At 48.6% G+C, this 13,612-nt stretch overlaps 1 protein-coding gene across 1 annotated transcript in view; it reads left to right on the top strand.

Annotated features, from left to right (window-relative positions):
- The first annotated feature begins 1,037 nt into the window (after positions 1-1,037).
- The window catches only part of LOC143766102 (coilin-like), a 946,917-nt gene continuing 934,342 nt past the window's right edge, over positions 1,038-13,612 (top strand). The window contains exon 1 of the transcript XR_013213533.1: positions 1,038-1,162. The gene's annotated coding sequence lies outside the window, so the exon portion shown is untranslated. The remainder of the gene's footprint in view (positions 1,163-13,612) is intronic.

Genomic DNA, 13,612 nt, shown 5'->3' with positions numbered 1-13,612 from the left:
ATCACACACGCAGCCATCACACACACACACACACGCAGCCATCACACACACACGCAGCCATCACACACACACGCAGCCATCACACACACACAGCCATCACACACACACAGCCATCACACACACACAGCCATCACACACACACAGCCATCACACACACACAGCCATCACACACACGCAGCCATCACACACACACAGCCATCACACACACACGCAGCCATCACACACACGCAGCCATCACACACACGCAGCCATCACACACACGCAGCCATCACACACACGCAGCCATCACACACACACACGCAGCCATCACACACACACGCAGCCATCACACACACAGCCATCACACACACACACGCAGCCATCACACACACACACACACGCGCAGCCATCACACATGCAGCCATCACACACACACGCAGCCATCACACACACACACGCAGCCATCACACACACACACGCAGCCATCACACACACACGCAGCCATCACACACACACACGCAGCCATCACACACACACACACGCAGCCATCACACACACACACACGCAGCCATCACACACACACAGCCATCACACACACACACGCAGCCATCACACACACGCAGCCATCACACACACACACACGCAGCCATCACACACACACAGCCATCACACACACACACCCAGCCATCACACACACACACACGCAGCCATCACACACATCACACACACACAATCTCCTCTGTGATGCAGGGGCGGCTGATGTCCATGTGCAGCTCTCTGCTGAAGTCTTCAGTCTCCTGCTCACAGCTCTGCACTATCCCGGCACCTCCCCCGTCTCTCCTTCTCTGCCGGGATAGCAGCTAAGAGCAGAAGCCGGAGCTCCGTGCACACACAGCCAGAGGTAGTGAATCGCTGACCTTTCTTCTTGATTGCTGCAGGCTCTCTCCTTCAGCGTGGCAGCGCCGCACAGGGGGCGGGAGGGGGGGGGGGGTGTTGCGCGGGTGGTCAGGAGGCAGCTTTTATATAAAAAAAAAAAAAAACAGGCTCTCTCTACGTCCCGGAAGTGGGCGGGGCTTCACCGGCGGCCGCAAATTCGGGATTTTAAATGCCCGAAGCGGGACAGCGGGACCCCGGTGCCAAAGCGGGACTGTCCCGCTGAAATCGGGACGGTTGGGAGGTATGGGTGAGTGGCGGCGCCGAGGTGGCCGCAACCATTATGTGCGGTGCGGGGGGGGGGGCGCGGCGACGCGAGGCGATGATCTGACCGCTCAGCTGTCAGATTTGCAGCTGAGTTCGGGCAGGGCGCGCCCGCGCTCAGCACTGAGCGCGGCATCCGCGCCCCTGACAGCCCTTAAACAGCAGCAGCAGCGGGCAGGGGACCACCGGGGCCCGAGGCCTCTCCTGCGCCCCCCGGCCCCACGGCGCCCCGTGTGGCCGCCCTGCCCGCCCTGTTGAAGAAACGGCCCTGCATACAACATTCCTTAACACATGTTATTGAACTTTTCATTCTTGGTTTAGCTCATTCAATGAGGATCTCATGACATGTTATATTGACTGTAACAGACTTAACCATGAACGGAAAGGGCTGATTGTAGACAACCCTACTTTTCAGAAGATCACCACAGATAGCTCATCAGCTGCAACCAACCAATGCCAATGTTTACCAACAGTCAATATGGAACTGAAGGGGGTTTGTCAATATAAATGTTTTGACTAGGGGTCTATAAGTCACCAGTGTAACCAAACTCCTAGCTAATCATTCAAGCGCTTGATTTAGACTTGACATCACTCATGAGGTATGCAGCACCATTGCAATCGATGGGAATTAAAATTGCCCCAAAGCCAATATTGTTACATCTGATGAAAAAAAATGGCAGCCAATTTTAGAAAATAGTGTAACAGGCCTTTTAAAAATATTATAGGAACAAGTCTTTAATGCTACCCAATCGTACAGATGCATCTCACAAAATTAGAATATAATGAAAAAGTAATAATAATCCGAAATGTTGGCCAACTGAAATGCATACTCAGTAAATGCACTCAATACTTGGTCGGGGCTCCTTTGACATCAATTACTGCATCAATGTGGTTTGCTAATAAGTCTGTGGCACTGCTGAGGTGTTATGGAAGCCCAGGTTGCTTTCATAGCAGCCTTCAGCTTTTCTGCATTGTTGGGTCTGGTGTCGCTCATATTCTTCTTGACAATACCCCATAGATTCTCTATGGGGTTAAGGTCAGGCCACTTTGCTGGCCAATCAAGCACAGTGATACTGTTGTTTTTAAACCAGGTATTGGTACTTTTGGCAGTGTGGACAGATGCCAAGTCCTGCTGGAGAATGACATTTCCATCTCCAAAAAGCTTGTCGGCAGAGGGAAGCATGAAGTGCTCTAAAATTTCCTGATAGACGGCTGCGCTGACTTTGGTCTCGATAAAACACAGTGTACCTACACCAGCAGATGACATGGCTCCCCAAACCATCACTGATTGTGGAAACCTCACACTAGACCTCAAGCAGCTTGGATTGTGTGCCTCTCCACTCTTCCTCCAGACTCTGGGACCTTGATTTCCAAGGTCTAGTGTGAAGTATCCACAATCAATGATGGTTTGGGGAGCCATGTTATCTGCTGGTGTAGATCCACTGTGTTTTATCAAGACCAAAGTCCGCGCAGCCGTCTACCAGGAAATTTTAGAGCACTTCATGCTTCCCTTTACAGTCAAGCTTATTGGAGATGGACATTTCTTTCTCCAGCAGAACTTGGCACCTGTCCACACTGCCAAAAGTACCAATTCCTCATTTAAAAACAACATTATCACTTTGCTTGATTGGTGAGCAAACTAATCTGATTTTAACCCCATAGAGAATCTATGGGGTATTGTAAAAAGGAAGATGAGAGACACCAGAACCAACAATGCAGACGAGCTGAAGGCTGCTATCAAAGCAACCTGGGCTTCCATAACACCTCAGCAGTATCACAGGCTGATCACCTCCATACCACGCTGCATTCATGCAGTAATTGATGCCAAAGGAGCCCCGACCAAGTATTGAGTGCATTTACTGAACATACATTTCAGTAGGCCAACATTTCGGATTTTAAAATTATTTTTTCAAGCTAGTGTTTTAAAGTATTCTAATTTACTGAGATAAACTTTTGGGTTTTCATTGGCTGTAAGCCATAATCATCAGCATTAACAGAAATAAATACTTGAAATAGATCACTCTGTTTGTAATGACTTCATATAATATATGAGTTTCACTTTTTGTATTGAAGAACTGAAATAAATTAACTTTTTGATGATATTTGAAATTTGTGAGATGCACCTGTATGTAGGATTTATACTATAATTGCTCAGGCTTCTTAAATCTTCTTGCTGCATCATCTTAAGAAATAGACAAGGAATCATCACAAATTGTTTATATGAAATCCAGCTATGAAAGCCCCGGCTTGTTTATTGCCAAAGACAAGCTGATTTAGGTGTAAAGTGCTTCATTTTCATTCACACCTGACTCCTCACCTCTCTGCAAATGGATTTCTGAGGGCTTCATGTGGTGGTGAGGAATGTAGCGCAGTGCTGCTCTCATTTGCACATTTAGCCGGCAGGTTCAGAGCTCGCAATCTGGGATTATAGCTCAAGAGCAAATTACACAAATGCCCTCGTTGCTTGGGCTTGTCAGTGTGGCAGAGATGAGTCTGTCGTTTGGCACATTATTAGCAATATAAGGATTAATAATAATTTCATGAAGTATTACTTGTGGGTCTCCCTGGGGCATAGAATGGCGGCCAGGTAAATCATTTCTTTATTGTTTTCTACTGGGTAATTTTTTAACAGAGGAGGTCCTCGATTTAGGATCCTTATCTCTTGGCCACTTTGGGTGGTTTAAATTGTTTTAAAATCAGTCCTGTCCTGCAAGCAAATAAATCATATGAATGAGCACTGTGTAATATCTCCATTTCTCCAGTGGTGGCGCTGTGGAGAAATTGAACACATTGTCAGATTAATCCAATCATGTGATATTCCGCTATCATTTACCTCAAACAGCCAACATTAGAGCTTAGCTCTGTCCACCAGGGGTGGATATATCATTGGTGCAACCTGTGTAGTAGCACAGGGTTCAAGAGGTAAGGGAGCTAATTACCACCTCCAAAGCAGGTGGAATTGTGCACTATGATGCGCTATTGGACAGCGACATTTAGAGGGCGCAGCCAGGGCCACCATCAGGGCATTACTGTTCTTACTGGTGTCTGGAAGAGACAGGCCGGGCCCCTCTTTGTGCTTCTGCTTACCGGGCTCCAGGGGCAGAGGTGGATTGGGCCAGTTTAGTATTCAACAGAATGCTGGGCGCACATTCAGTTTAAATATATTGCCATGCAGTAAGCCATTGGCTAGTAGTTAACAGCCGCCAGCCAATCAGAGGAAGGCAGCTGATGTTGGAGCGCATGTTGCCGACATATGACGTCATTGCCATGCTCCAGCACATCCGTGCCGCCTATCAAAAAGGAAGAGGACTCCGATGGACCGTGGCCAGGTATGGAGAACAGATATATACAGGGGCCAGAAGTGAGACACATGGTGGCCAGAAATGGCACATGGGGGCCTGGAATGAGACCCATGAGGCCCAGAAATTAGACCCATGGGGTCTAGAAATGAGACCCATGGGGCCAGGAATGAGACACATGGGGGCCAGAAATGAGACACATGGGGGCCAGAAATGAGACACATGGGGGCCAGGAATGAGACACATGGGGGCCAGGAATGAGTCACATGGGGGCCAGGAATGAGACACAAGAGGGCCAGAAATGAGACACAAGGGGCAATGAAAGAGACATATGAGGCCAGGAAGTGAGATATTATTACTGGAAGGAGCCAGGATAAGGGACATTATTACTGTAGGGGCTAATTTAGAGATATTATAACTGCTGTGATACATTTTGTTTTTGAGGATACTGTTTTCAATGGGGGGAGGTCCTATTACTGTGCAGGGTCTTATTATGTTGCGTTTTTCAGCATCTGGCGTAGTGTAAAAGTTGGGGACAAAGTGGGGAATGTGCTCTGGAAGCGGTGCACTACATAACTGTGTTTGAATTTCTGCACAAACAAGTCCTGGCTGGAAAAAGTGATGGCTGTCTGCGCTGCATGAAGAAGAAAAGGGATTATGAAGGACTTCAACTAGATATAAGAAAACTGACTGAACAACAATATAATATGAACTGGTGCATAGCCAAAAAAAAAGTCATATAGCAAATAGATCAATGGCTGCACTCAAAATTTACTGTGCTAAGATAAGGAAAATGTGCAATATATGAAATGTGAATAGCATAATGGCTAGGGAAATTTATGAAAAAACACATGAGATTCTTAGCACAATATTTGGCCAAACGTTGTGAGCCCATCCACCAAACGTCAAGGTAATCTCAGATCGGATGGGTAACTGAGCTGACTGCCTAGTGTGAACACTTACCTATGGCTAATAACATGGTAAAGCCAGCTTTTATAGGAAGCTCAGAACCAACTGTGTATGGATGTAATTAAAATCACAGCATGGTGAAGGGCGAGGCGTTCAAGCCAGAAAAATAGTATATACTAAATATAAGAAAACTGACTGAACAGCAATATAATATGAACTGGTGCATAGCCAAAAAAAAGTCATATAGCAAATAGATGAATGGCTGCACTCAAAATTTAATTCAAAATTTTGAGTGCAGCCATTGATCTATTTGCTATAGGACTTCAACTAGAGACATCACCGATAAGTCAGTGTGTTAACTGTATACTTAAACTATACACTATATAATATATACTGCTTACAAAGCTACTGTGTATAATATCCCTGGTGATCCCTGAATTACCTGTACGCTGAGACTATATACAGAGCTCCTGTGTATAATGTCACTGGTGATCCCTGTATTACCTATATACTATATACAGAGCTTCTTTCTATAATGTCACTGTATTACCTATATACTATATACAGATCTCCTGTGATTAATGTCACTGGTGATCCCTGTATTCCCATGAACACTATATACACTGACACTATATACAGAGCTCATGTGTGTAATGGAATAATGTCACTGGTGATCACTGTATTACCTGTACACTGACACTATATACAGAGCTCCTGTCTATAATGTCACTGGTGATCACTGTATTACCTGTACACTGCACACGGTATACTATAGTAAATGCAGTGAAACTTATTATGAATGTGGGGTCCATGCCACGTCCCTCCACTCTGTGTCACGCGCTCTCTGAAGGAGTGTGAACAAACGGGCGTTGGGGTGGAGGGATATGGCACGGACCCTGCATTGATAGTAAGTTTCACTGCATGGGCTTAAATCCTGCATATAGAAAAACATATGGTGGTTTTTGGCTGTCTTATTTTTATATATTGGGGATGCTGGTTGTCTTTATCTATTGTTAGCGCGGAGTCTTGTTGTAGTATGCAATTTCTCTAGGATGTTCGTTTGCTTTATCTAGGATATTGACCACCATACATTCCCTATTTATACTCCTTTGATTCGCTTTACCTTTGGGAAAACATTGTAAGACATACAGTGGGGAAAAAAAGTGTTTAGTCAGCCACCAATTGTGCAAGTTCTCCCACTTAAAAAGATGAGACAGGCCTGTAATTGACATCATAGGTAGACCACAATTATGAGAGTCAAAATGAGAAAACAAATCCAGAAAATCCCCTTGTCTGATTTGCCAAGAATTATTTTGCAAATTATGATGGAAAATAAGTATTTGGCCACCTAAAAACACGCAAGATTGCTGGCTCTCACAGACCTGTAACTTCTTCTTTAAGAGACTCCTCTGTCTTCTACTCATTACCTGTAGTAATGGCACCTGTTTGAACTTGTTATCAGTATAAAAGACACCTGTCCACAACCTTAAACATTCACACTCCAAACTCCACTATGGTGAAGACCAGAGAGCTGTCGAAGGACACAAGAAACAGAATTGTAGCCCTGCACCAGGCTGTGAAGACTGAATCTGCACTGCAATAGGCAAGCAGCTTGGTGTGATGCAATCAACTGTGGAAGCAATAATAAGAAAATGCAAGACATACAAGACCACTGATAATCTCACTCGATCTGGGGCTCCACGCAAGATCTCACCCCGTGGGGTCAAAATGATCACAAAAACGGTGAGCAAAAATGCCAGAACCACACGGGGGGACCTAGTGAATGACCTGCATAGAGATGGGACCACTGTAACAAAGGCTATCATCAGTAACACACTATGCCGCCAGGGGTTCAGATCCTGCAGTGTCAGACATGTCCCCCTGCTTAAGCCAGTACATGTCCGGGCCTGTCTGATGTTTGCTAGAGAGCATTTGGATTATCCAGAAGAGTTTTTGGATAATGTCCTATGGTCTGATAAAATCAAAGTAGAACTGTTTGGAAGAAGCAAAACTTGTCGTGTTTGGAGGACACAGAATGCTGAGTTGCATCCAAAGAACACCACACCTACTATGAAGCATGGCGGTGACAACATCATGCTTTGGAGCTGCTTCTCTGCAAAGAGACCAGGACAACTGATCTGTGTAAATGAAAGAATAAATGGGGCCATGTATTGTGAGATTTTGAGTGCAAACCTCCTTCCATCAGCAAGGGCATTGAAGATGAAACGTGGATGGGTCTTTCAGCATGATAATGATCCCAAGCACACCGCCAGGGCAATGAAGGAGTGGCTTTGTAAGAAGCATATGAAGGTCTTGGAGTGGCCTAGCAAGTCTCCAGATCTCAAATCCATAGAAAACTTTTGGAGGGAATTGAAAGTCTGTGTGTTAGCCACCGGGATTCTCCCGCCTTTATGGCACAGCGAATATAAAAAACGTAGAGTAGGACTGCCCCATTATGAGAACGCTGTGACGTGGTGGGGTAGCTCAAAGAATTGATCAATTGTTTGCTAAATGTCTCATTTTGAAATACAGTTAGAAATTAGTATGTGCACCTTATGTATTGCGTTCAGACCATAAGCAGTGCTGGCTTCTCCCCTCTTTAGATCCCAAGCCTTGCCTGCATCTGCGGTCTCCCATCTTGCTTTGACCGCTGCGGGTGCTGCTGAGCATCTTGCTCAGACTCATGCTATTCATCTGGTTACTGTTGGCTCTTCAGCCAAACCTATGGTAACCAGCGGTAGTCAGCGACGAGTGAACACTCCAGAAATTACCCTACTGAGCATGCTCATGATGTGATGATGTCTCATTGGTGGTCAGTTGTCAGCTGCTCTGGTGATGTGACAGCTCTGGATTGGTCCACTGGCAAGGTCCTGTCCAACTGGACTTGAGCTGTACGTAAAAAAGGTTTTCAGAGATGCACACCAGTGCGCTAGTATCAATTTATGTTCATGTGTGTATGAACTTTGCTACTGTGTGGTCTGTGTCAGCATGTGCTCAGGGTCGGCTGTAAGCCGTTAGAATTCCGGCACCTCCAGAGAGGAGAATGTTTGTATGAATTCAGGGCTGGCGTATAGCCACTATAATTCCGGCACCTCTGGAGAGAAGTTGCTTTGAGTGCTGTTGCTGACTGTATGACCACTGTATGCTACCTGCTCCGTTAGTGAGCTTCGATCCTCTGCGAGGTTAACAGGGATCGTGTCTAGCGTCATATCTTTCGTTACTGTGTGCGAATGACACAGTTCTATTGCAGAGAATCTGCTCCGTTACTGTGTGCGAGTGACACTATTGGGTGTACTGTTCACTGAGTGACGTCTACCTCAGTGAGAGCTAGCAATCCCTCACTGCGTTCTCTGTCATTGTTCACTTTAGCTGCAGTTTTACATCTCAGCACGGTGGACCCCAGGTTGTGATAGCACTTCCTCATTAAATTTATTTAGTGCAATCCACCAACCCTAACACTGTGTTGCCCAGCGACAGGCCAAAAACATAACTCCTCTAGAGGAGATCTGCATGGAGCAGGGGCGTAACTACCGCGGTCGCAGCGGTCACGATTGCGACCGGGCCCAGCAGGTCAGGGGCCCAGGGCCGGCAGGTCGGAGTCGTAGGAATGCCGGGGGGGGGGCGGGCCGCCCCGGGCGGCACAATGCGGGGGGCGCGGCACAATGCGGGGGGCGGCACAATGCGGGGGGTGGGTCGCCGGCGGCACAGAATTTACCTGTTCGCATGTCGGCTTCAGAAAAATGGCCGCCGCGATCTCCATCTGCGCATGCGCGGCATCCCGCGGCCATTTTCCTGAAGCCCCGGGTAGCAGAGCACTCCACCTGCGCACGCGCGGCCTCAGGAAGATGGCCGCCCCCACCGATAACCAGAGAGAGCAGGATCGCGGTCAGGTAAGCAGAACTTGTTTTTTTTTTTTTTATTGAGAGCGGCGATCCGGGGGGCCCAGGGCAGAAAGCTGGACACAGGGGGGCAGAAAGCTGGACACAGGGGGGCAGAAAGCTGGACACAGGGGGGCAGAAAGCTGGACACAGGGGGGCAGAAAGCTGGACACAGGGGGGCAGAAAGCTGGACACAGGGGGGCAGAAAGCTGGACACAGGGGGGCAGAAAGCTGGACAGGGGGGCAGAAAGCTGGACACAGGGGGGCAGAAAGCTGGACACAGGGGGGCAGAAAGCTGGACACAGGGGCAGAACGCTGGACACAGGGGGGCAGAACGCTGGACACAGGGGGGCAGAACGCTGGACACAGGGGCAGAACGCTGGACACAGGGGCAGAACGCTGGACACAGGGGCAGAACGCTGGACACAGGGGCAGAACGCTGGACACAGGGGCAGAACGCTGGACACAGGGGCAGAACGCTGGACACTGGGGCAGAACGCTGGACACTGGGGCAGAACGCTGAACACGGGGGCAGAACGCTGGACACTGGGGCAGAACGCTGGACACTGGGGCAGAACGCTGGACACGGGGGCAGAACGCTGGACACGGGGGCAGAACGCTGAACACGGGGGCAGAAAGCTGGACGCTGGGGCAGAACGCTGGACTCAGGGGCAGAACGCTGGACACTGGGGCAGAACGCTGGACACTGGGGCAGAACGCTGGACACTGGGGCAGAACGCTGGACACTGGGGCAGAACGCTGGACACAGGGGCAGAACGCTGGACACAGGGGCAGAACGCTGGACACAGGGGCAGAACGCTGGACACAGGGGCAGAACGCTGGACACTGGGGCAGAACGCTGGACACTGGGGCAGAACGCTGAACACGGGGGCAGAAAGCTGGACACTGGGGCAGAACGCTGGACACTGGGGCAGAATGCTGGACACAGGGGCAGAACGCTGGACACTGGGGCAGAACGCTGGACACTGGGGCAGAACGCTGGACACTGGGGCAGAACGCTGGACACGGGGGCAGAAAGCTGGACACGGGGGCAGAAAGCTGGACACGGGGCCAGAACGCTGGACACTGGGGCAGAAAGCTGGACACTGGGCCAGAACGCTGGACACTGGGCCAGAACGCTGGACACGGGGCCAGAAAGCTGCACACGGGGGCAGAAAGCTGCACACGGGGGCAGAAGGCTGCACACGGGGGCAGAACGCTGCACACGGGGGCAGAACGCTGCACACGGGGGCAGAACGCTGGACACGGGGGCAGAACGCTGGACACGGGAGCAGAATGCTGGACACTGGGGCAGAACGCTGGACACTGGGGCAGAACGCTGGACACTGGGGCAGAACGCTGGACACTGGGGCAGAACGCTGGACACTGGGGCAGAACGCTGGACACTGGGGCAGAACGCTGGACACGGGCAGAATGGAGAAACGGGGCATGATTGGAGACACAGGGGGCAGGATGACAGACATGGCGGCATGACTGGAGACACTGGAGGCAGGATTGGAGACAGATGGGGCAGGATCATGGGGCAGGATGGATACGATGGAGACAGATGGGGCAGGATGGGAAGATCATATGGGGCACGATGGATACTCATTAGGGCAGGATGGGAGAACATATGGCTGGAGCCAGGAATGAGACACACGGGGGCTAGGATGGCGAATATTATTACCATAGGGGCTAATTAAGGGATATTATTACTGCAGTGATGTATTTATTTTATTTTTTGAGTACACTGTTTTAAATGGAGGGGCGGTCCTATTACTGTGTAGAGTGACACTATGTCGCTTTCTTCATGTCGTGTAATGTAGAAGTTGGGAAAATTAATGTGTTATGCAAGTGGAACTCGAGATAACTGTGTTATTTCCTGCAGAGATGAGTCCTGGCTGGATGAAGTGATGGCGGTCTGTGCGGGATGAAAGATGAAGGACTTCACCTAGAGACGTCACTGGTGAGTCAGTGTTACCTATACACTGACACTATACACTGTATACTATATACAGAGGTCCTGTGTATATTGTCACCAGTGATCACTGGATTACCTATACACTATATACAGAGCTCCTGTGTATAATGTCACTGGTGATCACTGTATTACCTGTACACAGACACTGCATACTAAGTACAGATCTCCTGTGTATAATGGCACTTAGGTCTCATTTCCACATGCGAGGCACACGTCCGTATCTCGCATGTGGAAACCAAGCTCTGGCGCCGGCACTTTGGAGCGGAGCTGTGCAGCTCCATGTGTTCCTATGCGGCCGCACGCTCCGCTCTGGAGTGCCGGCGCCACAGCTTGGTTTCCACATGCGAGATACGGACGTGTGCCTCGCATGTGGAAATGAGCCCTTATGGTGATAGTATTGTGTTGTTTTTTTTATTATTGATCAGTATTGTAGTATTCAGTCACTATGTGGTGGTAATATGTGGTCTGGTCATGATGTTGTGGTATTTGTTCCTTGTATTTGATATTATTCGATCACTGTGGTGGTGGGGGGTGGGGCCCATGGGGGGTGGGGGGGCCCATTTGGAAGTTCGCACCGGGGCCCATAACTTTGTAGTTACGCCACTGGCATGGAGGAATGGGCCAACATACCACCAACAGTGTGCGCCAACCTTAACTTACAGAAAACATTTGACCACTGTCATTGCCAACAAAGGATATATATAACAAAATATTGAGATCAACTTTTATTAATAGTCAAGTAATAAAGGCAGCACACTGCAGCGCTAAAACATGCAAACATGAAACATGAAAACTGAACTGCAATACTGCACTAGAAATATGAAAAATGAGAGCGTTTAGCGCATAAAAATGGCCAATTTTATGTGTACCTGATAGCCCCTTCACGGCATCTCTCGTATATCAGGTCCTACGCTTGCCTACCTCGCTGAGAATAAACGTCTCCATGTGAATAGGTACTTGTGAAAACCTCTTCCTAGACTCACATTCTCTCTCTCTGTGGAGGGGTACCGGACCTGCTGCGATTAAAACACCTGTGGCTAGGAGGCGGAGTGCTCAGTCAGAAGGCTAAATAATATATTTGAAAAAACTGACCGTCACATCCATACATAGACTAAGTGTGAACAGGTGCTGAACCTAGGTGCAGCACCTGTTCACACTTAGGGTACCGTCACACAGTAACATTTTAATCGCTACGACGGCACGATCCGTGACGTCGCAGCGATCGTATGATTATCGCTCCAGCGTCGTAGACTGCGGTCACACGTTGCAATCACGGCGCTGGAGCGATGCCGAAGTCCCCGGGTAACTAGGGTAAACATCGGGTAACTAAGTGCAGGGCCGCGCTTAGTAACCCGATGTTTACCCTGGTTACCAGCGTAAACGTAAAAAAAACAAACAGTACATACTTACATTCCGGTGTCTGTCCCCCGGCGTTCTGCTTCTCTCCACTGTGTAAGCGCCATAGCCAGAAAGCAGAGCTCGCTTTCCGGCCGGCTGGCGCTCACACAGTGGAGAGAAGCTGAGACGCCGGAGGACTGACACCGGAATGTAAGTATGTACTGTTTGTTTTTTTTACGTTTACGCTTGTAACCAGGGTAAACATCGGGTTACTAAGCGCGGCCCTGCGCTTAGTTACCCGATGTTTACCCTGGTTACAAGCGAACACATCGCTGGATCGCTGTCACACACAACGATCCAGCGATGTCAGCGGGTGATCAAGCGACGAAAGAAAGTTCCAAACGATCTGCTACGACGTACGATTCTCAGCAGGGTCCCTGATCGCTGCTGCGTGTCAGACACTGCGATATCGTAACGATATCGCTAGAACGTCACGAATCGTACCGTCGTAGCGATCAAAATGGTACTGTGTGACGGTACCCTTAGTCTATGTATGGATGTGACGGTCAGTTTTTTCAAATATATTATTTAGCCTTCTGACTGAGCACTCCGCCTCCTAGCCCAGGTGTTTTAATCGCAGCAGGTCCGGTACCCCTCCACAGAGAGAGAGAATGTGAGTCTAGGAAGAGGTTTTCACAGGCACCTATTCACATGGAGACGTTTATTCTCAGCGAGGTAGGCAAGCGTAGGACCTGATATACGAGAGATGCCGTAAAGGGGCTATCAGGTACACATAAAATTGGCCATTTTTATGCGCTAAACGCTCTCATTTTTCATATTTCTAGTGCAGTATTGCAGTTCAGTTTTCATGTTTCATGTTTGCATGTTTTAGCGCTGCAGTGTGCTGCCTTTATTACTTGACTATATATATGAGTTGGTTACTCTAGGTTCAGCACCTGTTCACACTTAGTCTATGTATGGATGTGACGGTCAGTTTTTTCAACTTTTATTAATGACCAAATACTTATTTT

This window comes from Ranitomeya variabilis, chromosome 4, assembly GCF_051348905.1.
Source record: "Ranitomeya variabilis isolate aRanVar5 chromosome 4, aRanVar5.hap1, whole genome shotgun sequence".
Lineage (NCBI taxonomy): Eukaryota > Metazoa > Chordata > Amphibia > Anura > Dendrobatidae > Ranitomeya > Ranitomeya variabilis.
This window is presented reverse-complemented; position numbering and strand designations above follow the sequence as displayed.